Source organism: Triturus cristatus, chromosome 10, assembly GCF_964204655.1.
Source record: "Triturus cristatus chromosome 10, aTriCri1.1, whole genome shotgun sequence".
Taxonomy (NCBI): Eukaryota; Metazoa; Chordata; class Amphibia; order Caudata; family Salamandridae; genus Triturus; species Triturus cristatus.
In genome coordinates, this window is record NC_140593.1 from 363,659,134 (window position 1) to 363,686,296 (window position 27,163).

The following is a 27,163-nucleotide window of genomic DNA, read 5'->3' on the forward strand; positions in this document are numbered from 1 at the left end:
GTGGAGGTGTCTGCAAGACACCGCCATCCATATTATGATGTGGTCGGAGGTCAGCCATTCCATGGCGGCAACGAGGCTCACGGTCGCCGCCTGTTGGGGGCCTGTAGCGGACCCCCAGGGTGTTGGGGGGGGTGCATATGCACACTATGTTACCCCCCTGCATTTGCATGCACAAGTTGGCAGGCACCGCACGGTGCCTGTCACGAGATTTATATATGAAAGATGCTTTGAGGATGGAATCTTCGTAATATTATATAACGGTGTGATATGAGTGAATGGGGCACAGTCAGGTATAATGTTGTTGTTTAGTAAAAAGGACTGAAGCACAGTAAACATTTGGTTATATTGTTGCAAGCAGGATTCAGATAGGTTATATTGTTCTTGCAACTGAGGGAAAGATAGAATGGAATTTTGAGAGACCAAAAGATAAACATAGAAAATACCCTTTTCCTTCCAATGTTTGAAATAAAAGGATTTATGACAACATTATTGTACCAAATAGAAGATGCAGGTAAAGATTGGTGGGTAAATAGATGTTGGGAGTATTTTAAAATTGGGTGTTTTGATATAAATGTACAATGAGACATGAAAACAACATAATGAAAAGAAAAGTCATGCAATAAAGAGCGTTCAAGCAAAATCCATGTTGGTATGGGAATATCATGGTATTCTATGGTCAAAGTATAACATTTTCTAATCAAAAAGGCAGTCTGATACAACTTAAAGAAGGGAAAACATACACCACCTTCAGTCTTTGGCCGAATTAGCTTAGATAAAGCAATACGGACATGTTTGCTATTCCAAAGGAATTTAGTCCAGATAGAGGTGACTTGAGAAAAATAATAATTAGGAATTGGAAAGGGTAACATAGAAAGCATAAAAAGAACACAAGGGACAATCATCATTTTAATGGTATCCAATCTACCCCACCAAGATACAAAAAGAGGAGACCCGGAAGACAACAGATTTTGAAGTTTAAGCTTTAAAGCAGTAAAATTATGAGCAAGTGTATTGGTTATTGTGGGGGAAACCAAACCCCTGAGTATTTAATCTTAGAGAGACACCATGTAAAATTAGTATTGCCAAACATATAATGATATCAGGAGGAATGTAATGGTAAAATCTCAGCTTTAGAGAAATTTGGTTTATAACCAGAAATATTAGAATACAATCCTATCTCTTGCAACAAAGGTTCCAGGGAAGTGGCGGGATTAGGCATATAGACCAGAATTTCATCTGCATAGGCAGAGAGTTTAATTTCTAGAGAATTGAATTTAAAACTAGTTATGCATGGATTACATCTGATAAGTTCAAGAAAGGGTTCTAAACAATAAAGAAAAAGCAAGGGTGAAAGAGGACAACCTTGTCTAGTGCCTCTATGCAAATTAAAGTAAGGGGAAAATGACCATTACAAATATACAAGCATGGGGTTCAACATATAGTAATTTGATAAAAGAGATAAATTAAGGTCCAGAACCAAACCAGTGGAGAGTAGAATACATAAATTGACAATTTATACGATCAAAAGCTTTTCCATCAAGTGACAGGGCTGCGAGGGGAGAGGATTATTTATTCCCAAGGGCAAGAATGTTGGAAAGCATTATAGCAATATCAGATGCAAGTCTGCCCTTAATAAAACCAGCCTTGCCAGGTTTAATAAGAAGGGAAATAATAACCTCCAAACGAGATGCCAAAATGTTTGCAAAAACTTTACAATCTTAGTTGATTAAAGATATTGGACGATAGTTTTTACAGAGGTTTGGATCCTTATCTGGTTTGGGGATAATGACAACAAGGGCTTCCAAAAAAGAGCCACTGGCTTTAGAGCTGGACAAAAAAGAATTAAAAAGTTCTAGTAATTTAGGAGAAAAAATGGAGGAAAAGAGAGAAATAAGTTCAACGGAAAAACCGTATGGACTGGGGCTTTAGGTTTTTTCAAAGACTTAATAGCATCTATAATTTCCTCAAGGATAATACCTTTTTCAAGATTTAAAAAGTATCAGGAATGGCAGGAGGGTTAGGGAATCCATGAAAAAAAGTTGTGATATCATACTTAGAAGGAGTTGCATCTTCTATATATAGTAGTTCATAATAGGATTGAAAGGTATTTGATAATGTCAGAGGACAACATATTGTTATTCTACTCACTACGGATAGGGCCAATAGTTTTCCATTCCGATTTGAATTTTAAGTAATTGGCCAACACTTTACCAGCTTTATTATGGCCTCCATGTTATTTGGATTTAATTTTTAGAAGGACATTGCAAGCATCAACTGTGGCAATCTTATTCAGGGCAGACTTGCCATCAATCCGTTTCTGTATTCTAATGGAGGAATTGGAGGTGAAATAGGTATGTTCAAGAACTTTAATATGTTGGAGAGCTGATATGTATTTAGAATCCAATATCTTTTTCTTTTTGGCTGAATGGGCAATAGTGAAGGCCATGAAGGAAGCCTTAAAAACGTCCCAATTATTATGAACAGAGGTATCCTTAGATTGATTGAATTGAGCAATTCCTAATAAAAGAGGTCGCTTCTAAAATAAAGGTTTGGTCGACAGTAATGAATAATTAAAACACCAGCGTCCCTGTTTAGAAGTATTGAAAGGGGGAACAACCTTTACAACGCAACTTTTACAACGCACTACCTTTACAACGCATTTTTTACAACGCATAATCCATTACAACGCATGACATTACAACGCATGACACTACAACGCATTTTTAAAAACTACCTTTACAACGCATTCCATTACAACGCATACTACCATTACAACGCATACCATTACAACGCATAATATTACACTACACTATCCAACACTTACCCTACTGTTGCACCCCCTGGAGTTAGAATAGTAATTTTTACCCCTATACTATCCAACACTTACCCTACTGATGCACCCCCTGGAGTTAGAATAGTAATTTTTACCCCTATACTATCCAACACTTACCCTACTGTTGCACCCCCTGGAGTTAGAATAGTAATTTTTACCCCTATACTATCCAACACTTACCCTACTGATGCACCCCCTGGAGTTAGAATAGTAATTTTTACCCCTATACTATCCAACACTTACCTTACTGTTGCACCCCCTGGAGTTAGAATAGTAATTTTTACCCCTATACTATCCAACACTTACCCTACTGTTGCACCCCCTGGAGTTAGAATAGTAATTTTTACCCCTATACTATCCAACACTTACCCTACTGTTGCACCCCCTGGAGTTAGAATAGTAATTTTTACCCCTATACTATCCAACACTTACCCTACTGTTGCACCCCCTGGAGTTAGAATAGTAATTTTTACCCCTATACTATCCAGCACTTACCCTACTGTTGCACCCCCTGGAGTTAGAATAGTAATTTTTACCCCTATACTATCCAACACTTACCCCACTGTTGCACCCCCTGGAGTTAGAATAGTAATTTTTACCCCTATACTATCCAACACTTACCCTACTGTTGCACCCCCTGGAGTTAGAAAAGTAACTTTTACCCCTATACTATCTAATACTTACCTTAAATGTAATTTAATATTATGCGTTGTAATGGTATGCGTTGTAAAGGTAGTATGCGTTGTAATGGAAATGCGTTGTAAAGGTATTTTTTTTAAATGCGTTGTAGTGTCATGCGTTGTAATGTCATGCGTTGTAATGGATTATGCGTTGTAAAAAATGCGTTGTAAGTGCATGCGTTGTAAAAGTGTGCGTTGTAACGTCATACATCCATTGAAAGACATATCAGAAGAAGACAAAACAGGGGCATGATCAGAAATAAAAATAGAACTGATTCTTGATGATTGAACAGAGGGTAGTAACCATTTAGAGACTAAAATATAATCAATACGAGACACAGTGTGATGTACATTGGAAAAGAATGTGAATTCATATATATCAGGGTTACAAGTTTTCCATACATCATAGAATGGACATGAGGTAATGGCTGATTGGAATGCTTTGTGAGATTTATCAGGTTTAAATTCACAGTTAGACTTTCTATCAGTAAACAGGTCCAACCAGTCATTAAAATCACCAGCAATAATGATATTAGATTAGAAATAGAAGAAAGTTCTAATTTAAAATTTTACCCAAAATCAGGGTCAGATTTAACTGGACCACAAATATTAAGAAGAGTAACTTGCGTTTGAAATATGTTAGCGTCAACCAAAACCCATCGTTCTTTCGTATCACATTCAGTTGATAGAATCTGAATATTCAGTGACTTGTGGAATAGAATGGCTACACAACCTTGCAGTTAACAGCAGGAGAAAAGACAACCTGACAAACTCATTGACGCTTAAGTTTAAGTGATTCAACCTCATTACAATGTGTTTCCTGCAAAAAAACAACATGTACATTACGTTTTGATAGATAACAAACTACTTTTTGACGTTTGACGGGATGACCCAGACTACAGACATGCCACGAGACAACATTAAACGTGCTGTGGGAAGAGGGAAAGCATACGGGAACAGGCACAATCGACTGCAAGACAAATAAAAAAGACAGAAAGACACCGTTTGTCAAACATGAAAAAATATAAGTAGACGATTATTAAAAAAAGGGTTAAGAAAACACTCATGTAAAAACAAGAGAAGTGAGAAGATGAGTCAAAGAAGAAGAAAGATGATTAAGAGAAAGGGAGAAATGAGGGGAAAGAAATAAGAGAAAGAGAAATGAAAGACAGATCAAGGATAAAAATCCAGATCTGACGTGAAGAGATTAAAGGGTAAGCAAAGGGCAGATTGCGCCAAGTGTAAGAACGGCAACAGAGAAGGAATCTGGAAAATTTATAAAGGATAGCCACAAACTTAAAGAGAACACAGAAATAAAAGAGCAGAATAAGACATAAGCATGCATAAAAATAAGAATATTTAGTGATGTTATGCATCACCCTCCATATTCTGACTTGTAATATTCAGCAAAAACGTTTTTAGTTTAGCCGGATCCTCAAACGATCCTGATACACCATCATGGGTTATTTTACAGAGGCAAGATGTAGAATGCCATAGTGAATATTCAATTGTCTCATCCGGGGTCGAAGAGCTAGGAATTTTTTCCGATGAACATTGGTTGCGTTGGAAAGTCTTGAAAGATGAATATATTATGGCCGGACCATACCAGTTGACGTTTTTCCTTAGCAGCCCTCAAGACATGCATCAAGTCAGTGAATTCCAGAAAGAGCATTATGATGCCTCGTGGTTTAGTGGAGTGGGGTTGAGGGAGGCCCAAACAATGTGCTCGTTGAAAGTTAAGGGGAGGAGCATTTTGAAGATCAAGAAGATCAGGTGAAACCTCTCCAGAAAGGACAGAAGATCAGGCCCTTCAAGATTTTCTGGTAGGCCATAGAGGCAGAGATTGTTCCTTCTGTTTTGATTTTCAAGTTCTTTGGTGTGCAATTTGAGGTTTTGAATTTCTTGTTCCAACAAAGGTATTTTGGGAGACATGTCTTGGAGATAACTGACCGGCTGTTCCAACTCAGTTTTAACTCAGTCTTCTTACTCTCCATCACAATCCAACGATCTTCAATTTGTCATTAGTTGCACACATTAAAGGCTGAAGGCCGAACACCTCATCCAGAATGGAAAGCAAAACAGGAATATGAGACAATATATTCGGAGAAGGAGGGTAATTTTTTGATCTTTTTCGCCTTGTACCGGAGGATGACGGCTTGGAAGATGTGTGCAAGTCACTGGCCATTTTGAGAAAATTAGGTGAACGTTGCGTGAACTGACGCAAAGCCGAGTTCTGCCCATACACTGAAGAAAGTGATTTGAGGATTTATAGAAGAACCAAAAATGAGACACAAAATTGATATATATAAGAATATATCAAGCAAGGATATACCATATATATCACAGACCCATTATAATTCTCACAGGCTGGCATAATGGGGTTACATTCCAAGAAAAGCATACTGAAATTAGTTGGTACTTACAACCTAAGGAGGTTGGAGGACCAATTACATGAATGCAAAAAAGTTTTTAAAAAATCACCACCGCAGCACCAGGAGTTCAAATACACTTGGCCAGAGCTTGTGTGGAAGTATTGCGGCTGTCAGGCGAAGTCTGTGGAGGCCAACGCGAGTGACGTGTTATAAAATGGCCACTCGCTTATGTGAGGAGAAATCACTGCCACAGCACTAGAAGTATAGAAATGTAACTCTGACAATCCATTTTTGGTGTGGCAGGTTAATGGAAGGTTTGGCAGCCACAGCCCCCATCAGGAAACCACAGCATGCCGCGGTAAGGCTACAGACAAAGACGAAGCACTGTAGTCGTTGCGGAGCTTTGCAATCTGCCATCATCTTATATCAGGGCAGAAGCCACGTCCCCCACAAATCTCTTTTTAACTTTGTATTTTGATGTAACAGCATTTATACACAATACACATATCTGTGGGAGTAATGGTATTGTTACTAATACAGGTTGTCTTTATACATCCACTACATTTTTCCAGGATTCTGCTATAATTGGAAGCATGTGGCCCACACAAAGGGCAGGTTGAACACTGTAGCTGCACTGGGGTTGATATTATGTGCCATTGCCGCGCTATTATATGTTCTATGTATGAAGTTGTAATAATCAAAATCTCATATTACTTGATATTTCCCGTTCAAGTGTGCCATCCCACTGGCTGTCCCTAAAGTCAACACCACATTCATTTTCCCATTTTATTTGTGTTCTAAATTGGTACTTACTGCCATCTTCGTCAGACAGCAATGTAGAATCTAGTGATTATCTAATGCCCCAGATCTGCTGAGCCCCAAAGTATTTGACACACTCATGGCATTTCTATATATTACCCTATATTTGATGGGCGCCCCTATGTATGGTCCAATATTTCAAAAACTGACCAGCGTCTGCCTGAAATCACTCCAGGGCCATTTCAAACAAAGTCAGGGCCTCTTTCTCTAATATGTCACAAAGTATATCACGCCATCCTCTTCCATTTAGAACATCAATATTGAAATCTAAGTGGGCAAACTCTGGTAGTGATTCACCACAACAATGACTGTCTACCTTTTCATCACTGGAATACACTGCAGGCCTCCAGCAGGATGAGCTAGTTGCATGGTCTCAGGTGCTTATCTGGGTCTTTAACCAATCCTAATCTAGCAGGCCTCAGGACTGGTTAGAGACCTGTTTGACTATGTTCAAATGCCACTGTTGCTATCATAGCGCAAAACACCAGCTGCTGTGCCTGTGCACAAGGACTTTAAATATCAGACCTTTGATGCTGCCACGTCATTGCTAAGGATATGTCTCAAAATTATGACTGCATTCTTCTTTCTCCACAGGTATAGTTAACATGACTACTTCACACACCAGGTGTAATGTTGCTCTCATGTTTTAAAAGAAATTTCACATGGACTTTTGTCTACAGAGCACACATGCACTCCAGACATATCCTGGACAGTACTTTTACCCCCTTCGGCCACTGCAGGTGGACGCCAAGGTCTACACTGTCCCAGGGATATCTCCTTACAAGCACTAGAGAGGGAGATGAATCCAGAGCTCCACAGTGATCAACTTCCATCAATCAGCTTGCAATGCAGTCCAGGGAGGCAGGGAATATACTCCCTCTCTTGGCACCCAGTGACCACTCATAGCAAATGCAACCACAGTAACTACAGCCGGCCACTGCAGCCACATCACTGCCTCGCGGTCTCTGTTATCCTTCTTTTCTTGTTGTGATCATAACCAAGGCATTATATAATCAATTGTCATATTCTAGTTCTCCAATATTCAGATCATTTGCACTAGACTGGGCAGATTTAGCTAAGGCTTTGCTGAGGTTCTTTTGATTTAGGGGTCTCAACGGGTAGGATGTGGGAGGTTGTGCATCCTGGTTGAGTTGCCCTGAGAGAGAAAGGCAAGGCTGCAGGATCTGACCAGGTCAGCAGGAATGGCCTTTTTACATTCATGTGGGTATGATTGAAAATATAAGGTGTAAAATATGACCAGTTCTGTGGTGGCGCTTTCACTAATTTGTTGGTACCTTAATATTGCTGGTGAATCTAATAGTTCTGGGTCATCACTTTGAAAGTTTACATCTCCTAAGATAGTAAAGCTGTTGAAGAGAATGGCAAGAGGTGATAAACATTGTGTCGATGAATTCTGCCCTAGGGCCTATAGGTGCGAAATTAAAGCCCTGAGTAACAAACTGTAGAATTGACCTTGAAGAAGAAAACAAAACCTTCAAACTGAGAAAGTTTCTCCACCAGCATGAAGCAAACATGGCACATTTTGTAGATAATAGCTGTACCGTCTCCTTTTTTCCCAACTCAGTAGCATCCATAACCTCATAATTGGGGAAGGACATTGAATGCAATGTCTGGCTATGTGTGTCTATTAGATCATAGACCGCCATTTTAATTTTAACCAATAATTTAACATTAATGACAGAACCTTAGATAAGGTGATTAGAGCGAGTTGTAATATTAGAGGCTGCTTTAGGAATAGTGATAAAGGACTCCTCAGCAGAATTTAAGCCCACAATTATTGCATTTGAAATTCTGAGATAAATTAAGATCATAGAGGGCACAGATCTTGGTCACATTGCCTATTGGATGAACGTTACGCAGCTGTGTAAGGGGCATACCATATCTGGTAACTACAATAGATAGAATTTGATCTAAGGTTGTGGGTGCTCAGCATGGTGGAAAGGCAGACAGGCTTTCCTTTGGCATGCATTTGGTGCACTTGCTGCGTAGACTAGTACCCAACCAGAAGTAATAGGGCTCCATTTTAGGGAATGTGGCTTGTCATGATAGCGTCAATAGCAAAACAATCAGGTAAAATAAAACAATGCCTGGAGTCCAGCTTCTCCTACCTTGGCCAGAAGGCTCCCTTTCTTGTAAGGCATACTGGAAAAGAAACAAAAATGAAAAGAATAATGTGAAGAAAAAAAGAGTAAAACAAATAAAAGCGTAAATCCTCTTTCTAAGATGGTGCAAGTTTACTAAGGAGCCTTGCACCTTCAACAACCAGAGAATGAAAATCACTCTTACAAGGAAAGTATATTGTGGTTGAAACACCCTGCTCATGCTCGACGTAAGAGCATTTAATGCAGAGATTTACAGGATCCACTTAAGTAATCTGGAGGCAAAATAAAACGGTGTAAGTAGCACAATGGTCAGTGATAAGTTGGGGAGTGAGCAGGAAAAAACAGGTGAGTATATTTTCAAGGAAACCCCATTTCAGTATTCAACAAAACTACCGGAGGACAGATGCAAGTATATGTAGAATATTTAATCATTCTGGTTGAATACAAGGCTTGATGTTTTGAACGGTTGGCCAGAAATCACATGGGGTCTTCATCAGGACAGGAACAATATAGCACTATTGGTTACCATAAAATGGTTGTGGCAAAGGTCATTGAGGACAAGGGGGAGGTGTAGAAGGCAGTGGGAAAAGGCTACTGTGAGGTGTGAAAAGCTTGATAAAGCCTGTGGCCGCATATACAATCATGAAGCAATGTCTTCAAAATACATAGGTCACATTATTGGAATCCCCACTCACCTGTTGAAGGGTAGATTCAAATCAATCAATCAATAAGGGATTTGTGAAGCACACTACTCACCCGTGAGGGTCTCAAGGCGCTGGGGGGAATATCGTGCAGCTTTGAGTCATCCGAAGAGCCAGGTCTTGAGGCTCTTGCTGAATGCTTGCAGTGTGGGGGTTCGTCTGATGCTGAGGGGTAGTGTTCCAGGTCTTGGCTGCAATGTAGGAGAAGGCTCTTCCTCACGTTCTGGCTCTATGGATGCAAGGGATTTAGGCCAGGGCGAGGTCGGCGGAGCGGAGGTTTCTCTTGGGGGCATGAAAGGAGATTCTTTCATTGAGGTATTGGGGGCCGGTGTTATGGAGGGATTTATAGGCATGAGTGAGCAGCTTGAAGGTCCCTCTCTTTTTGATGGGGAGCCAGTGGAGGTGTTGTTGGTGCTGGGTGATGTGGTCTTGTCATGGGATACCAAGGACGAGTCTGGCTGCAGTGTTCTGGACGGTCTGGAATTTGTGGAGTAGAGATTTGTTGATTCCGGCATAGAGGGCGTTCCCATAGTCCAGTCTGCTTGTTATGAGAGTGTGGGTGACGATCTTCTGGGCTTTGGGAACAGCTTAGTTATAAATGACCCTTTCTGTAAGCACAGCTATCCACATTGATGCCATTACTTGGCAAGACCTGTGCTGTGTGAAACAACACCTGTGGGCAGTGGAAGACAAAGTCCAAGTTTTATATGAATCTAGATGAATATACTAGCGGGTGAACTACAACAGAGGAACTTTGCGTATATAGGGTGACTGTCAGGCTTTTCCCTTGCACATGCAGAGTGATTCTTAATGTTTCTACCTCATGGAGGATCTGTTCATTGTAGAATTGGTGCTTATGGGGAGGGGTGGGTGAAGACTGAAAGGGCAGATCTATGTCCAGGAGATATGATAGAATCTGGCAGGCAGCAGATAAAACTTATACAAGAACCGTCATGGAAGAACATTAGGTAAATGTAGTGACACAATGTCTAGGCCTATTTGATCCTGCCCTTTCAGTGTGGGTCATCATTTGCCACTATATTTAGATAAGTATGCATTGTGAACTGGTCCTTGTGTGAGCAAGCGAAAGGAGGCTGGAGAGGCAGGCCGTGGTGGACACAAATATCAGATTCATGCCAACATTGTCAAGAATAGACCTCTTAGGTGACAATATATTGTGCTCTTGTCTATATAAATGTAACACAATGGAAAGCTAGAAGTTGTTAGTGGGGTTTAATACATGATACAACAGATTAATCTGTATTGTACAGTAAAGATCACAGACTCGCGCGAAGGAAGCACCTATATATTTTGTTGAAGTGGTCTAGCCTCCAGTGGCATTTTAGAAGGACCCAACTCTTTTCCCTCGAATTAAATTCATGAAATAGCATATCGATTTCACTTTCGTGGGTTTATCCTAGACAATATATACTTTATGTGAGAATATTAAGCGCTTTTTAAACTAACAGGTCTGTTACAACAATTAACTTTCTCAGCTGATCCAAACCGATTGTAGAAATTCAATCATTTTCTGTTTAATTTTTGTCAGAAATGTGAAACCCATATTGACTATGGAGCTTTGTCTCTTCCAAACATTGCCCTTAGTTTCAGCAGTAACTTACAAATAGCTGAGAGATTCATTTTATTAATCAGTGATTTCTTTTAAATTTTTTGTACATGATGACACGTTTTTGCAGGGATGAGCATCCCACAGTCAAAGGCGCCTTCTCCTGTGTGCATAATTAATTTGTCTTCTCTCTCCTCCGTCCCCCAAGTGCTGCAACTTCAAAACTCAAAGTGAAAAAAGTAGTAGGTGGAAAAAGGGAAGAGAAAGGTGGAACACAAAACGGAAGAAGAGAAGGAGGAAAAGTACGATAGAGAGGGAATTCAGAGGAATGGGGAACTTATAAGAGAGGAAGAGAATGAGACAGTGACACCGAAGGTCACATGGAACAAAATGCAGGAAAGGGAAAAGGAGGCAGAAAGAAGGACAATAGATAGGGAAGTAAGCATTTGGAATGAAGCAGAGGTGAATTGCTGAAAGAAAGAAATTATATTGAGGTGAGTCAGAGGAAGGAAGAGACAACAAGAAGGAGCCAGGAGCAACAATCTTCAAATCTCCAGGTAATGTGCGAAACCCTACCCAGGTCTGTAGTGTTCTTGCATTATGTAGTTAGTGATTTTTATTTCACATTATAAATATAAGATCACAAATGTCAAGATGCAAAGAGGAAAACTGGGATGAGTGAGTTGCAGAAGCCTGAAATAGCAGTGGCAACTCAGTCAGTAGGTTCTCTATTTCGTAAATTTGAGAAAACCGTGACAAGTAATTGTCATGGAGAAACAGGAAGAAATAGAAATGCAAAGATCAAAGACATACTTCTTGGGGGTAGAGTTGAACTTTTTCTACCAGAATACTTTTTCTTGATATGAATAAAAGATTGGTATCCAGCGGCTAAAGTTGCACTTTATGCTTCAGGTTGTTTCACGTTTTACATGCTATGTAGGTCAAAAATCAATTTAATGCTCGAGAAAAGTATGATGCAGGTTATGTAACTGTAATTGAATAACCGAACCCAACGAGGAAATGCAAGTCCCAAAATCTGAAATTTTAGCTTTTGTTTGGGCAGTTTGCATGTCTGTTTGGTGAATATGTAATGAAGATATATATCATTTTACCTCCCAACGTCTATTCTCTTATATAACACGTCTTCACTACTATTTATTGAAGGTGCCTTTCATATTATCGAAAAGGCACTGGTTTAGATCATAATCAAATTCGTTAGTGACATAGAGACCAGAGGATTTAAAAGTACTCACCTGAATGTCAAGATTCACTAGATGCAATCTGATGCACATCACGTTTCTATAGATTTTTTAAATCTTAAGTAAAATTTCCCGAAATTCATAGGATACCTATTGGGGCTTACCTGGTTGGGGTTCTGCAAGTTACATGATACAAATATAAAATAGTGCGTCTAGACTAAGCAAATAGGTTCTTACATTAATAATCAGGTACTAAAGTGAGTCTTGCCCTGAAGTTCCCTTCTCCCCATGAGGAATTATTCACACCCCTCTAATCAATTGAATCCCCATTTTCCTGCAAGAATGAACAAACATCAACCGTGTAATATAATTAGTCAATTAGCAAAATTACATTTTCATGCTGCAAACAACCATTCATAGATTTCTTTGGAGGTCTGGGCATTTAATCGTGCAATCCATTTAAGAAGGGTCCTACTAAATAGACAGTTACATATGTCAATCAGGAAGTAACTGGCATAAAATATATTATGCGTTGTAAAGCTTGAACCCTTAATCTGATTTTCGGAAATCTGAATTTAACAGCAGATAGCACTGAGGTGCCAGCCCCTCTGCCCGTTTCCCTGACTGTTTTAAAGTCAGAGTTCTAGTTTCTTATGCACTTTGACGTCGCATATCTGTCTGTATTTTCATATTTACGTTTGGTTAATATATGAACACATAACGCCACTCCTGCAGGCTCCTCAATACCTTCATTAGGCTATCTAAATAAAGGCTACTCTGCAATAATACCATGAGCACACATTACCCCCTCAGTTTCAGTCCTTTGGCCAAAAATCGTCTTCAGATTTAAAAAATTCTATTTTTTAGTAATTGAAATACACAATATAAAAATAATGCTAAATATAATAATAGTAAATATAACTATAAAACCAAACAATCAAAAAATACCCCTCTATTTTTTTGCTCCCACTCGATGCTTTTCTGCATCCTTCTTTTAATTCTTCTGTGACTTGCTTGTCCATTCTTTTCATGTAAAAGTTGATCAAATCTATCTGAAGTTTGATGCAAACAAAAACCCTGCTACCATTGTAAAAATGAATACCCAAGGACACGTAGAACAGGTGACCTTCATAGAATTAGCCCCAGCCATTCCAGATCAGGTTGTCAAGCTGATTTATTCCACTAAATATCGGTCTCCATCAGACCCCTGTCCTCTTTCGGTGGTGAAATTGGTTAAAAAACCGATAGCTTCCAAGCTTACCAATATCTTTAATTCAATGCTTAAGGTTGGACACTTTTCCTCACAGTGGAAAAAGGCCTCTATTCTTCCCCTTATAAAGAAAGCAAGCCTGAACCCGGCAGACCCTAACAAATATTGTACTATTTGTCGCTTTCCGCTACCTGCAAAAATTGCTGAGAATGTGATGAACCAACAGCTTGTGCAATTCATCCAAGATAACCATCTTCTGGACCCAACACAGCACCGAGACTGCCTTATTCAAGGCCATGGAGGAGAAATGGGCAGCACTGGATTAGGGAGGAACTGCAGCTATTTTTAGCCTGGATTTGTTGGCGGCCTTTAATACCGTCAACCATAAGGTTCTGATTGACCACTCAGGGGAGATCGAGATCAGGCACTCGCCCTGCTGAGTTCATTTCTGGAAGGAAGAGAGCAAACAGTGGCCCTGGATCAGGTTGTCTCCAAACCTTTTTCTCTGCCATACGGGGTCCCAAAAGGATCCTCGCTCAGTTCTACATTGTTCAACGTATATGTAACAGTTCTGGCAACATTGATTAAATCCTTCGGCTTCACCCTTACCTCCTATGCTGATGACACACAAATTGTGGTGTCAGCATTTAACAACGGAAAAATCACTGGCATTAAGTTTCACGACTGCATGCGAGCAATTAGTGAATGGAAGAGCAAACACTGTTTAAAGCGAAATTCAGGAAAGACTGAGGTTATCTTATTTGGAAATCATATCTCAGTTTTGTCTCCATCCTGGGGGCCAGAGGAATTGGGACCACTTCCAAATCCTGTGAGAAAGGCAAAGAGTTTAGAAGTTGTTATTGACGATAAATTGAACTTTGGCAATCAGGTCAATTTCGTTGTTTCATCCTCTTTCTACACCCCCAAAAATGATTTCATGCATTCCATCAGATGTAAAAAAAAATTGTAATCACAGCTTTACTCTTTTCAAAACGCGATGATTGCAATGGCCTATATTTAAATATGCAAGAAAAATATCTGAATAAATTACAGACCTTGCAAAATGCAGCAGCCAGGTTGCTTTTGGGTATTCCCAAATTTCAATCAGTCTCTATGGCATTCCATAAGCTACACTGGTTGCCAGTCAGGAATTCCATCAAATGTAAAGCTCTCTGCTTACCCTATAATGCACTGCATGATATTGGCCCTGAGTTTCCGAGGCAGGCATTTATTTGTTACACACCCTGTAGAAAAAAACAGTGTTCCCTAGATTCAGGAGGACGATCTGGAGAGGTAGAAGCTTCATGACAGCTATGACCAAGATTTAGAATCTTCTTCCACCACATATCAGGATCTTGCCCTCCCTGATTTCCTTTAGAAATGGGTTTTTAATAGCTAAGTGTTGCATTCCAGTTGTGCTTGTGCAAAGCTAGTGCCAAGACGCCTCCAGGTATACAAGCCCTCTACAAATCGCATTAACATAACATATGTTGGCAATTGTGTCTGCACTACAGCTAGTAAAACAAGAGCCCTAAAACCTGTATCATTGTGGTAGCCAATTTCCAGACCTTGTATAGCAGCCCATATCAATATGTACAAGAGGCCAAAATAACTGGGCATGTCATTCTAAACAATAATGGCAGTGATCCTTTTCGTTGGTAGTAGGGCCAGCCCTTTATTTAATTCCCTGGTTCTCCTGCCACTTATCACCGTGTTTGCCCATTGACAAAAAATAGATCCTTCTCCCGCTGGTCTCAGAACACTTCGGTTGGTGAAAAGTAGTAAACTGCACTGCGGAACTGTGCAAATTCGAGATGTGGTTGTACATAGACCAAGAGTTCATAGGTCCTTGATAATCAAGGGAGATAACGTTGTCTCACTGGACGTTTTAAAGGAGGCTGAAACACCCGGAAGCAGACTCTAAGGTACTGGTGCATGTTCAGAACATGGTGTCAGGAGATGGTTACATGTAGGTGGCATACATGACTTGTACGAGACCACCAACTGGACGTATCATAACATTATCTACAGGAATACCAAGCTATAGGACAGGACATTATCTACCACTGGCATCCAACTGTGAAGCCAGCTAATGAAAGACTAAACTGTTATGGGTGCTTCTTGAATCCATCCACAGGATGACTCATGGCGTAAGGTGTTCTACTGCAGTGTGACACAGGTGCCATACCCCACCAGGGAAAATATCTGAGCCACTGTCCACGAATGTTGCCACAGAACTCAAATGGAATAACAACTATATCATTAGATCTCTAAAGAAATGTAAGATACCGGAAGATGTGGTCCATTTAACAAAGACCACACAACATTCATTTGTAGTGCCCAGAGTTACACAAGCATGACTCTCAGAATGTTTCAGAACGCAACGGGCTCCCACAACCATTTTGCTGTACTTAACCCACGCAATTTCATCGGTTAAATGCGTTACAACACTAAAAAAGAGGATACGCCTGACAGCTGACTTCAGGGTAGCTTGAAGATTCTGTGTACTGGGAATATGATTGACTCATGCAGTGATATCTGCTACTACTGCACCTCTTAAAAAACTGACAAGCCTAGTGCATGCACCAAACCAAATCTAGTAATTATCATCCAACATTCTTACTTTTTCCCTTCCAAACAAAGAAATTACACTGTCATTGCTCAAAGACCAACGCATCAGGAACAGACTAAGCAAGCCTGGTCTGGTTGCAAAATGTCTTGTTTCCTTCAACATATCACAAGTGGGGCCTAACAAGCGTCCGTATAGCTCTTGGAAAGCATGGTAGAGAAAATCATATCCTTAGATTCTGATCGAGTATTTCCAGAGAACAACTTTCTTCATGCCCATCTTATAGCAAAGGCAGAAAGAAGTCAAAATGCATGTTACAGTAGAATATTCAAGTATCTTTAATACAGGAAGCAGTCGATACTAATGTGCCTTTAGGGGTTACAATACAGTGGTCAAGACAAGTTGGGTTGAACACAAGCAGCTTTTCTTCCCCTCCCTAAGAGTTTCCCTTCTATACGTATCTAAACAGTATTGAATTCACTCATGGTCACAGAAAAGTCTATTTATCTAATCTTCAAATTAGAACTTCCTTTTAATACATTCATCAATCACCACTCCTCAGACGACTCAAATATATAAATGTGAGGTTAGGGATAATAGAAACAAAACAGAACAAAAAATAAGAAGGGTACAAGGTAGTGTATGTGCAAGTACATAAGCATCAGTTTACCTATTTGTTTTGTCAATAAGTGTATAATACTAAAAGCAGGATCTGCCTCTGTAGAAAAACACATTAGAATGACACAAGCATTGTAAGAATGCAAATCCACAAACATGTTGCACAAATAGCGTGCCTGACTTTTTTTTGTTTTGTCTTCTAAAATTTCCCTGGGACAATTCAAACAACAGATTAGGTACCCAATGGTAAGCCCAGGGGTGAAACCTGAGAGGAAAGACCCCCATTGGTTTCCCACACGTTGTCCAAAGCGGGCACTTATCCTTAGCCCCTTCAACTGAGCCGTGTCTAGTGACAGCTGATTTTAGTGCTTTGGGAAAGTCATGCACATTCAGGGAAGATTCCTACAGGCCATCCCATGTAAACTGTGGTGGGCACCTTTGCTTGTGTATATATTTCTTAATAAATAAAAAGTTTGCACACATTAATATTCAGCTATCGCTTGTGTGAATCTTCATGAACTTTAGCGTGCATTAATTATTATAAGAGGTCGCAAACATTACTCATATGCCAAAGTTAGGGTTACCAGTATATGATTTCAAACATTTGTTATAATGTATGAATGGAGTTTTCAGAATGAAGGGTAAATACACAGAACCCCAGCCTCAACGTATTCTTCTGTCTCTTTCCTTTCTTTCAGGTAGTCTGGAGGTAAAAGTATAGTTTACCAGAAGAGAAGCCTCTAGGGTTCAACCTGATCACCTCATAGATTCAGGGGCCACTGTCTTCCTAAACATGTCTCAGAAGAGGGAAAGCTGACACCAGTCTTGTTGGTACCTTTCAACTGTGAAGGTGCATTTGTACTGATTAGTATTGGACTCCTGCTAACTGCACATCTTTATATAAAGAAACTGGAAGCGTCATGCAACTGATTGAACTGCCTCTGAACTTGAGCATGCATGAACACACCTTGTCACTGCTCTCTATCCAAATTATGCTTGCCGACTACTCTGACTGGAACTTTGTCAAAGATCTGCTAAGCCTCTGTTTGCCAGTCCTGCTGCTGTCTTTGTTAGGCATGAAGCTCCAACTCTGCTCCAAGGAGCCCTGCATCTAAAGACAGCCTGAAAGAAACCTAAGCCCACTCTACCCATCACTAAACAGAGGTGGAATGTCATCCATTCAGCGGTGATGAGAACCGAGGTTTGTGAACTTTCATAGAATACCTCACACACTGGGCCAGCAACAGAGAAAGGCTGTCTGACAAATGAGTCCGATTAGTATACAAAAACGATGATGGATGGAATGTCTAAATTAGTCTTAGGCACTGGTAATCACTCGGGCCACATGCTGATCCATCGTTATGCTGCACACCATGTCACCTCAGTTTGGACTCAGCTATATGTAAATTCATTCTTGACCCCGCTCCAATCGGCACAGTCCTAGCAACCCAAGGCTGGTTTTGCCCTAGTCATGGGCTCCTCTGCCGGGTACTGCTTGGTTCCAGTATGCCCAGACATGGGTCCTATGCACATTGTGTCACTGGAACCAAGCTACATCTGGCTGAGGAGCCCATAACAAGGGCGAAACTCAATCTGTATTGCTTGTGTTCCGGTTCAGGGAGGGCCTGGCTTCGCAGTTCAGACTGGACTTTTCCTATTGGACCAGAGTCAAGACTGATTTGCATATAGCTGGGTCGAAACTGAGGTAGCATTGTGTGCAAAATAATGATGAACTGGGATTCAGCCCGAGTAATTACCAGTGGCAGACATTAGTTCAAGCATTCCATCCATCACCTTTTATATATTTTCAACAACTCTGCAAGTGTGTTTGAGTTGATGGTGACTCAGTTTGGAGCACACTCCTATTGTCACCAACATTTTTTTATCAATGTCATTGTCACTCTTTTTTCCTTGCCAAGTACAGTGGTCCAGTATCCATTTTCAAAGTCAACTATTAGGAATCAGAGTACTTTGTGGTCCATTCCAAGCCCCATGAGCTACTGGACTGCTTCCACTGTGTTACTCTCTATAGTGCTCCCATATACATGTAATAATTGGGGCGATTCACAAAAGCATTTATGAGTACAGGAAGTAGTACTATAAGCTTATTCTTGTATGCCTTTTTTCAACTGTTATACGGTTCCTACAAATATAGCAGGACTGTGTATTAGAGCATCTTGAACTTCAAAAAATAGGGACTCACTCCACAGATATCATCAGTGAGTGTTGAGTTTCAGCTAGCTGACAGTATCACATCTATTCCCTAAACCAAGCAGGGTAACAGATGTTGTTGGCAATCTTGAACATGAAACTCTGATTACCAAGGAATCCGGGGAAACTGATCTAACCCTTCCTTTCTCACTCTGGCACACTCAAGGTAAACATCAAAAATATACGACAGTGCACTTTTAAACATTTATTGAAAGGATCATATTCTTGCATGAAGAGCGTGAGCTGCGATTATTAGAAAGATGAGACAGGTTACTGAAATCAGAGTTGTTAGAATAGTAAACAGGAGGAACAATTCAGCCTACTTAATTGTTGCTAATATTTGCCTACCCCTATCTGTACCTATACTATAGTAAGAGAGCATAGCAATAGCATTAGTCTGCCAGATTAGTTGATTAATTTAATACCCATACCTTTGACGCCAGTCACAGTGCACAGGTTATCTTCCTTAGCAGAATGGAGGTCCCAGTCAGCAGGGATGATTCCCAGTCACAGTCAGCAGTGGTTCTGTGATAATTACTAGCATGGAAATGCTTCTCTCAAGGAGCTTTAGCATAGAAGCTGTTTACATAATAAAATGCTGTTCTTATCAACTGTGGCAGAGCGCAGAGCAGCTCATTTGGTTATTTCCTGCTATAGTGAAGTGTCTCCTAACAAGCACAGACAAGAAAGAAAACAGTGGCATTGTGTTCTTCATGTATGACCTTGTAACTGAGCGGCTTATTTGTGAGAGCCATACATCACCTTGCTTTGCATCTGGGAGGCATTCAACGGGGGTTGCAGTGGGTTTTCCCATTCAACAACTATGGAATGTGATGCTGCCCCAGATTAAAAAAGTGATGTAAACCTGGGGGAGGGTTAAATCTATATGCCTCCTAAGGTGAGGCATAACAAGGAGAAATATTTAAATTTCTCCTCGTATGTTTCGTTTTCCATGTGTGCTGCATTCTGCAGCATCAATGGAAAGAAGAAAATGCCTCACAGGATTGTTTTGGTGCAAGATGGTGCCTCTTCCTTCACAAAATAAATCCTGCCTGCAATGGAGGCATCCGTGCAGCATGGTGCAAGGGTGCCTACATTGCCGCTAAGCTGCCAAAATGGCGCCAGCACAGGCAGAAAGGACAGGAATGCATCGTATTGCTTAAATACGGTGCATTCCTGCCTTTCACTTTGGTGTAGGGTAGTGCAGCAATGTGCATTGCTGCGCTGCCCTAAGCCAAATTGCCATAAATGAGGCCCTAACCGTACAGACTAAAGGGCATCAGTGTCCATTGCAAATACACATGCAGCGCATGCACATGTTAGCAGAAAGTAGCAGCAAGTATGAGAGTGTGGCAAAGGGCACCATGAGAAAGAAATATCAGCTGAAGGAGTTGAATCTAAAATGGCAACCACAATCTGATGTATTCTACACTTGGACACTCCACTTGGCAGTTGTTACCATGCACTGGCCAAGTCAGAGAAACTTGGCAGCTGCGGCCACGCACAGTCGCACTCAGGCACAGCATCACAGCCCCACCTCAGCATTGGTGGTCTTGGAGTCTCAGTTACAGCTTGGACAAGCTGCAGGTCTAGTTACTGCCAGGATCCAGGACAGGCTGAAGGCCTTCAGGTGCTTGAGTCCAGCATATTGCACGTCTCTGCTGGGTGCCCTAGACACAGAAGATGCACCTAGCTCCTCTTGAATAGACATTTCTCCTGTAGCATTTTGTGGCTCTTTCCTAAGCAGGCAAATACATTTTTAGAAGTGTCAGGTCAGTTATAACAGATCTACAGCTCCTTAAGTATGAAATACACTCACCAACTAGCAGGGTTCAGGAATATAAATCAGTAGCCCCTTAATAACCAACAGTTCTAATCAAATGTTCAAAGGAGCACTGTCTCCACTCCCCTCACATCAGTGCCTAAGCCTCCTCCCTCCCGATTCAGAAATGTGAGCAATACACTTCCATTGTCTGGGAAAAACAACCCTTATCTCTATCTTGTGCAAAACCAGACCAGGGTTATCCAAACTGGATCCCAGAGGCCCCTGGCTCACTCACTCATGCTATGTGTGCACCATGCAGGCTACATACATCAACACACTTAACATGCAATAAGGACATTAGTGCTGTAATGCTACATGAGCGGGCCAGTATGCCTTCACTCTAACTACTTAAATACAAATGTTTGTTCACACTATTGATAAAAAAACACCCTACACTGCCACCACCACCCCATGTGCTAAAAGCAAGACAAGGAAAGTAGTACATTGTCAGTGAATGAAGGCACAATTAGTGATCCCTTAAAGTCACAGGACAAGTCCAAGACCTACTCATGCCAGGGACAGGTGTAGTCCTCTGTATATACACTAGATTAGCCTGAATGCAAGGGACAAAAATCAAAAGTCAGGATATCAGATGCACACAGTCAGCCACTCAGGGCAGGAAAACATGCATGTACACCATTCGGGGGCATTCCTTCCTAACCTACATAGATGTAATAATAGGAATAGAGAGATTAAACTATTTGCGGAGAATCACATTATGTTTAGTAAAGTGTCAGAGCTGAGATTAGACTTTAAGTTATCAGGTTCCAATGTGGTCCTCTTTGCCAATTGACTAGATTTGCCCATTGTATCATATTGTTTAACATTTTGCTAGGGCTTAGTATCTTATATTGCTCTGTTCCTTCGATCTCCTCCTTTTTACACTGTAAATATCGTTGCTCAGTGAATTATTAATAAAAGTGTTGTACACACAACTGTTAGCTTGATATTCACAATGTATTGCATTTTACTCACCCTCTCCCTACGCCATCTCTTGAGTTAAGTCTTGGATTGCTAACCCTCATTTACCCAGAGTGTCAAGGGTGCTTAAGATACATCAAGCCAAGAGGCCCATAGGAATGAATGGGAATTGCATGCACAATTTGCGAGTACCCAATAGGTACTCGCAAATTGTGCATGCAAATTCAAGGGTGCCAAATGGACACCCTGTTGCACTCCTGGACATGTGGCACCTTGAAAAATGAAAAAAAATGCATTTTTCATGGAATTCGTATATTACCACTAAGTTGAAGTTGGTGGTATTTTGCATGTCCTTAAAGGCAGGTCACTAATTTTTTTGGCTTCCTTCATTTTATTTAAGGAATTGCAAAATGCGATTTCTTAAATGCATTCGCAAAATAGGGAATCACAATTTTTGCGAATTCCTATTTTATGAATGCTTTTTGGGATGATACATCCCAAAAGGCTTTTTCTTGTTCGCAAATGGGCCGATTCTGTAAATCGGCCTGTTTGCGAACTGGAAAAACGCTTGATACATCTGCTATTTACTCTTTTGTTGCTTGTGTTCACTGTCATCTGCTACTGTCTGCTGATTATCTCAGCACATGTATTTTTTATACAAGATTAACGTTGGTTCAGTAAATATATTGAAAATGTCCCACTGTATTCTCTGTATATTTCTCTGAGAACAAGTAAGTATGAGTGACGGAGCAAAGGGTTCTGATCTGTTGCCACGATCCCTGAGGGGTCAAGGTTGTCATGTCCAGTGGTTGCCAGGAACCATACACTCCCTAGTAAGCTTAGGGGAGCTTATGGTGGCACTGTGAGCTAGCTGGTCTCTAGGTCAATATATCCTGTGGGAGTGCTTGGAATCACCCAAAGTTTATGTTTTCCAGCAAATGCGCAGGTCCTACTGATTAGTGGGAACTACACAACTGCATCCAATGCAGGCAAAGTGGAAAAAGTCAACTGAGGAAGCATGGAAAATGTGCATGAAGGGACTAATAGTGATATAGGATTTATAGAATGTTATCATGTATTTAAACACAGAACAAAGATGCCCTTGACAATCCAGTGAACTGAACAGCCTTGAAGGTGAATTTTGGGATTATGCCGCAAAAGAATGAATGGAGAATAAGAAATTAATTTAGGAAGTTTGACACCATATCACAATATGACTTTTCAAGAGTGAGTCCTGCAGTGGGAAGGAAAGCATAAGGTCCCATTGCACCACCTCCAATATCAGGGGAGGTTTGATTGGCTGTGCCTAAACAATGTACCATGGTTTCTGTCTGATCAGAAATAGTTTGGTTGAGTGTGAGGCCTGAAGCATTTCAAAGGAATTTAGGATTAAAAAATCTAGTTCAACAAAATGTTTAGTGAATGGCAGCAGGCACAAAGGTAGTGAAATTAAAAAAAGGGTCAACTTTCAATTTGGTATGGCTCATTCTGTCCCATCAAGATGAGTATATTGGCCACCTTCCTGACAGTGTGTGTTCTGCTGCCCTCCAGACTTTGTAGGTGAGTAACACATCTGCCTCATGGATGTCTTTGTGAAGATAATCCATACATACAGGATCACAAAAGTAAACCATTGAATTACCGACATTTCCACCATCAAGGCAGTACGAATAGCATTAAGTGTAATAATTCTGATATCCCAATGTGCATGAGGTGGCCAGAAACTAACACGTATGCTTGAATCCTTACGTATATAGTTGTAATGAATGGGATAAAAGAATCACATGAGGCAGATGGTCAAATGGAGAGTTTAAAAATGCATTAACCAGTTTTGATATCTTGAACCACCCTTTGCTGTTTATTCTCATAGATATTACATAGTGCATATTACAAAATACAGCAGGGTGAGCAAAAAAAGGAGCTTGTATTAAAGATTACAAACATGTCTGGTTACACAGTGGAACTTTAAAGAAGAAGCGAGCAAACAATGACATTTTTAGCTGTCACTTAGCTTTTGTAATTGTCATGATTATTATGTTTTTTTCTAGGTATCCATCTTTGTAAGCTATATATATTGATTATTTAGGACAATTTTCAACGATAGAAAGCACATCTATTAATGTGTTCTTCATTGCAACGTGATATTCAAGCCTTCTTGAATAGAGTCACAATATTTAATCTGAATTGAAGTCTCTCACATAATTTCTTTTTTGAGTTATGAACAAGAGCTCAATGAAAGTTAATAATCTAATTTCTTGATAATTATTATTTAAAGGATCTGGTTTCACAGAATGAAAGTAAGTAAAAGGTTAGCAGGGACCTTTCCTGCTATTTGTTCATTCAAAAAGTTCAACAATGACTAGAAAATATTATATGTTAAGAACCGAGTATGAAGGCTTAGAGAGGAAATTCATGCCAGAATACGAAGACAAGCCATGCTGAATCATAATCATTTTGCTGTAAGCTTACATGAGGCACACTTAGGTTCTCACTATGACTTTGGCAGTCCTCCAGTAGTACTGTCACCGCACAGTCCGCTGGGGGACCGCTAAAGCCATGGTGTATCCGCCCACCAGATTTAGGAGTTAAATCATGGTCTGGCAGGCGGTGCTGCGGCTGTCTGACAGTGGTGGTTTGTTAGGCTCATAGGAGACCCTAACATGCAGACTGACTCTGCCAGAGCGCCAACTGCACATTCCTGCACAGCCTGGCATGCACCATGTCAAGGATGCCACTCAGTGCAGGAAAGGGGGTGCAATTCCAGGCGACACAGCATGTGCCTGCCCGCATGCACCCCCAGGCCTAGAGGCAGCAGGGGGAACTGTTAGGGCCCCCTTAGTGGCATCTCCACCACCATTTTCATGGTGCGCTCACAACCATGAAAAAGGCGGTGGAGAGGCAATTCGGAATATGCTTGGTGGTGCCGCTGCGACACCACCAGCATATTCCTGCCTCTAACCGCTGCTCGACTGCCACGAGATTCTGGATCCCCGGTGGTCACAGCAGTCCTGTAGCGGTCTGACTACCACACTCACAACACTGCAAACAGGCCCACAGTGTGGTGGTGGCTTGGCCACCATTGCTAGTACAGAGGTGTATAGGACCGCCGTACTTGTAAAAGGGCCCCTTAGTTTTTGCTTTGTGAGTTCACCAGCCTGCCTGACAATGCAGACAAGAATAGCAGATGATGATATTAAATTAAATATTAGCTTATTTGTTCAAAACATGTAGGTAGGTGTTATTTATATTTGAAACTCAAATTAGGCTAATTTTGGGTGGTGCGAAAATTACTTTAATTAGCTAAAAAAAGACTGGATTTTAATGAGTCAAAAAAGACTGGATGTTAGTTTAAATACTGACATAAAAAGGTTTCATGCATTAACCAATACATTGTAAACATTGCAACTACTGTTCTGTTTGGTTTTACTATGGTTACTAATAATATTGAGTGTACTGTGATAGGATTTTAATGTAAAAATACATCTTAAAAATATATCTATTGTTTCCTAATTATCTTCAGTATGTCTTCCCACTGTGAAAAAGTATTTGAGTTTCATTAATCTTCGCTTTGATATCTCACAAAACTGATTGTTATCTGAAATGTATCCTAGTCAGATATTGCTCAGTGTGTTGTGGTCCAAGTGGCTTTCTGTCTCGGGTTGGCACATTGACAAAGTCCTCAGTGTATAGGAAGTCTAGAAAGCCTATCCTGGGCTATGTTTTGGAATACTGATCTAGAAAATGTAGCATAATGACCATGAGTGAAACTATGATCAACCTTTATCCTCATGTGAAATTAGGTACATAATATTTCACCTGCATGGTGTATATTATATGTGAGCAAACTGTTCATAGGGGGTGGAAGTGGTTGTTACAAAACGTGATGCTCACATGAACACCCACATACCTTCACATTTGTGGGTATTCACAAACCTTTGTTAGGGTAATTTCTACTGCATACATGATCAGACATTTACTGCTTCCAAGGGCATGAGTAAATCTTTTACTGGGTAGGGATTGAAAGGGAACTCTTCAAAAACTGTTGGTGGTGTAGAGGAATAGGTTTCTCTGGAAGAAAATGTTTCCATTGTGGTGAATTGTTTTTTAAAAAAGTTTTAATGTGAAAATGTACAAATCTGAAGTACTTACTCATTTGTAAATGTACACCTGTTAGATTTATGTATGCAAAAAACCTTTGTGTAAGAGTAATTAGCACTTCGCTTCGCTACTCCTGGGAATCAGTGACTGCTACAACATCCTAGGAGTACAAATCTAAAAGTAATCTTACAGGAGTCCATTTTTGACTAATTTTGGAATGGAACCTGAAATATGTTCTAATAATTTTCTGCATCTTGTTGGCGAACACTAATTTGTGTACTTTTTCCTTAAGTGCTTAATGATCTATAGCCATACTTAGGGCCTAATTACGATGACAGAAGGAAAGCCTCCGACCCTCACTGCTGTTTAAGTTTCAACTGCTGCATTATGATGCAGGCGGTCAAAAGGGAAACCGGCAGTCATTCCGGCTGGATTCTGATGAGTGCCAGTCCGAGGCCTGCCCGTAATCCCTATGGACGGCGTTTTAGGTAGGTTTTACGATCTGGGTTTCCGACAGGCTTTCCATGTTGGGCTTTCTGGCATGGAAATCCTGTCGGAAAGCGACAGTGGGGGCCCCTAGCAGGGCCCTCTTCACTGTGCAGCCTCCGGTTGGGGGCCGAGAGGTTAATCCCTGCACCGCGTGGCATGCACCCTGACGTGCCTGCCAAGCTGTGCAGGGATTAACAGATTCTCCCATTTTTCTATGACAGCTTGTGCTACAGCTGGTTTACGGCTGCAGCATAGGCAAATGGAAGCATGCGACCGCAGCATATGCGGACGCATTGTAATCCCTTTGTCGTGACATCGACTGGAGGTTGGTCGTTCCCGATACCCCAAACATCCGCCCGACATCGCAATTAGGCCCTGTATATGACATTCCTTTTTATCTGGCTTGTTGTAAGTTTATGAAGTAGGTAGTAATGTATGCATGCCCAAATTTCCTATTGCCTTGACCCACTGGGCATTTCTTAAGTTAGCATGTTAGGGTATGCTGCAACATAGGTTAAATGGCAGTCCACTGTATTGAGTCCTTAAAGGAATTCCTATGTGTAGCATGTGAGTTAGCCACTGTGTAATTTTCCCTTAACAAATGAAGAATAACAATTCCAATTTGCCTTTACGTGGTGGTGATAGTATGACATTGGTTTTCATCCTAAAATTAGTTCTGAGGTATTAAAATATCAGCTGCTGAGAGTGTCATATGCATCAAAATGTGGTCAAAGTTTCCAGTGTGTTTAATAGCCTCAGAGGAAAAAATAACATACACTTGATTACATTATGTCCATTTGAGTGTACACCTTAATATCAACTCAAGCATATTGGTGGTCAATAATATTGTTTGTAAAATATTGTGGTGTCCAGAAAATTGTGGGATATAATATGGAAAGAGAAAATGTAATGTTTTTAACTTTGTAAA